Raw genomic sequence first — 3,192 nt, 5'->3', positions numbered from 1 at the left:
AGTGACTACGTGGGGAAGGGACGGAGGTAGAGGGGGCAAGTGCTGGAAGTGTGGGTGCAAATGGGAGGGGGTGGTACGAACGTATAGAACGAAAGAGACAAGAGGCAGTGGTGGGGAGTTTGTACGCCAAACGGAACAGCCTCAACCGAGTTTTATCCAACGATCCGGGAGGCTCGTTTAGGTAGTGGTCCGCGCCCCACAGCCGCGACAACTAGGGGGACTCATCTTCAACAGTGTGTTTAGTGTGTAAAGACGTGTGCCGCCTCAGAGCCGGAACGGGTTTTATGTGGTTTTCTGTTGCGCGGGTATTATGAATTTGGGATTTTTGGTGTGAATTATTTATTTTTTTTTTTTTTATACGTCACAATTTGTGGGTGTATTTTGAGTTTTGTGGGTTGTGAGCTGATTGTGGCATTGGACGTTTGACAGCTGACGTTTAGCAGGGTGACTATTTGGTTTTAATTTGGGTGGTTTTTGTGATTTGTCGAGCGTATCAAGTGAAGTTGGGGTCAGGTGGCGATTTTGGGAGGTTTGAGGGGTTTGTGATCAGGGATTAGGGTGCACCGTGGATAAGAGGCACTGGAAGCTGCAGCAGGAGCGGTGACAAGGTATGTGGATCTTATTTTAAGATTTTTTTGGAATAATTTGAGGATTGATTGGGTGTTAGCCTGGATGGAATGTCGGTGAATTATTTTTCTCGCGTATTTATAGCCAAAGGTCGAAGTTCATCGACTTGGGGTATTTGCAGCACCGGTTTCGATCGGAGAGTGACACATTGCAATTGGTTATTGGAAAAGTCGTGTCGCTCTAGATGAAAATGCCCTTAGGCTCGGTTAAATATTTAATACTATCATCCCTGAATATTCAGTGGAATATCCGCGAGTGGAACGCATGTACCCGTGCTTTTCTATTTCGGTTGTGCGCCGGCCCAGTGAGCTTTCGCGTATCGTAAGTGGAAAAAGGGAGGTTTTGCCGTTGGAGATGACTCCGAGAATAACCGGAGAAATTAAGCAAAAATTTTTTTCGATTAGCGTACTATGTGCCGTTGGGGGGAACTGATGGGGGGGGGATTTTTAGCGCAGTTGGTGTAGTAAATGAGAAGGACAGGTGCTGTTTTATGGTGGATAGGTGGTGGCCCGCGCGTAGTGGTTTCGCGTGGACGCTCGACCCCTGCGACGTGTACCGAGGGGATGGGGATGTGGGGGAGTCATTGCGCCCGCGCACACCACAATGTGAAGAAACTACTCGGGGCTTTATACATATATTTTTTACCTCTCTGTGTATTTTGCAACGCCAACTGACACTACCGCGGGAGGGGGGAGTAAAAATACGGTGGGTTTACCCGATACATTGAATTTAATGATTAACCCACAAACGACTGTCAGTCTGATGAACTCCATAAAGTTTATCTCGACACGGTGCAAGTGCCGGCGAGTTGCATCAAATGGGATTATTGATTTTTCGGAGGATTTAAAGTGGCCCACGTTTTCTGGGAACTGGGGAGGGGCAGCTTTGGGTAAATAAATAATTCAGGGGTGAGATGATCACGGGTGTTTGATGGGTCAGAGAACCGCATCGGGGGATGGAAGGCTACTTTTTTTTTTTTTTTTTTGGGATAGCTTGAACCATGGAATTTAGGGGGGGTAACGTGCACTTGGACGTTGAGGGCGGCTTCAACGAGGCTTCCGGATCGATCGGTGTATTTGCTGTCTCGTTTCATCCTCGGAAAGGTGGAGGACGTGCTACTTTTCCTACGCTTTCCTGTTTTTACGGATTCACCATTGCGGATGAATTCCACGGGGAAGACGCCAGGGAAACGCCAATATTTTCTCATGCATGCGTGTGGACTGATGGGAATTGTTTTCTCGGGGGATTTTCGCGCCCACAAAGATCTACAAGGGGGATCGATATGTTGGGATGGCTAAGTGGCGTGTCAGTCTTGTTTATGGGAAATGTCGATAGTGGAGTGCGATGTGGATTTTAGTTTGTTTGATGGGCTTCGATTGAATTTATTCCCGACGGTCTGCCCACACGAAAAATACTGTAGGTCTTTTCAAATATGTTTGAAACAATTATCGACGTGAATTTTCATTAAAACATATTTTTCATGAATATTTTACATATTTTTTATAATTATATCTATATGATACTTATTATTACTATTATTATTGTGAGTATTATTATATTATAAATATAATTATAAAAAATATGTGAATACACATGAGAAAAATGTTTTAATACGCCAATAATTTTTTTGAATATATAGCAATTTTGAAGTTGCGAGTAAGATATTGAAAATTTTAGGCGGAATTCAAAATGAATCCAATTTAGTTCCTTTGACAATCTGTTGGGTATTGAATGATCTGGAAGACGAGTGCTTTCGAAAGAAAATGCCGAAAGCTTTTTGGCTTGGTGATATCCTCTTCCCGAAAGAGGAAAAATTCAAATAAATTGACTCAGTGACCTTTTCATATCTGCTTGCGCATACGAAATGTCTTGATGTGTTTTTTGAGAGGAAAAAGTCTGACATGCTTTGAATTTTCCTCGAACAGAGATTTTTAGACATTTTCTTAACAACCACCTCTTCCTCAGGTAAATTATTAATCATGAATATAGACTCGGGAGTTCCATTTGTTGATAAATAGTAATTCACTTTAAGAGTAGACACTTCTGGGAAGTTATTTCAGAATATAATTTGCTCTTGAGTCATTCACTCCTGAGGTGAATTTGTAATGATCTCATATGTCATAATGAGTTCTGTTGGCGTCAGGAAATATGTTTTGTCCGAAATTTGCTTGGTCGTTGGGAGTTGGTGTGAAGCCCTAGTTTAAAAGCAATTACCGTAAATTAATTTCTCAAAAAGGCAATGAATTCTAACTTGTAACTCGGGTATTTTTACTGTTTTTGTATTCAGTTCTCCTCGATTAAAGAAATTCCTGGTGTAAATAATTTGATTAACAACGTCGTTAGATCACTTCTTCACAAAAATAGAATTATAGTGGCGACGAGGATTTTTAGGGCACAATTTCTGAGATAAATTGACAGTGATGTCAGATGTCAAAGGTGACTCAGCAGCCTTTTACATCCCATGGAATATTGAATTATCTTCATTATGAATCATTCGAGGGAAAAGTGTCGAGTAAATTTTAGCAGACCACTTTCTCAGCTTCACAAAATCTCGACATTTTCCTC

At 41.9% G+C, this 3,192-nt stretch overlaps 1 protein-coding gene across 2 annotated transcripts in view; it reads left to right on the top strand.

Moving 5' to 3' along the window:
* The first annotated feature begins 203 nt into the window (after positions 1-203).
* LOC105273518 (neural-cadherin) overlaps positions 204-3,192 on the top strand; it is a 39,859-nt gene continuing 36,870 nt past the window's right edge. For both annotated transcript variants that reach the window (XM_011316011.1, XM_011316012.1), the window contains exon 1: positions 204-608. The gene's annotated coding sequence lies outside the window, so the exon portion shown is untranslated. The remainder of the gene's footprint in view (positions 609-3,192) is intronic.

Source organism: Fopius arisanus, unplaced genomic scaffold (genome assembly GCF_000806365.1).
Source record: "Fopius arisanus strain USDA-PBARC FA_bdor unplaced genomic scaffold, ASM80636v1 scaffold00005, whole genome shotgun sequence".
Classification (NCBI taxonomy): Eukaryota; Metazoa; Arthropoda; class Insecta; order Hymenoptera; family Braconidae; genus Fopius; species Fopius arisanus.
Note: the sequence above shows the minus strand (reverse complement) of the source record. Positions and strands in the feature narration are given on the sequence as shown.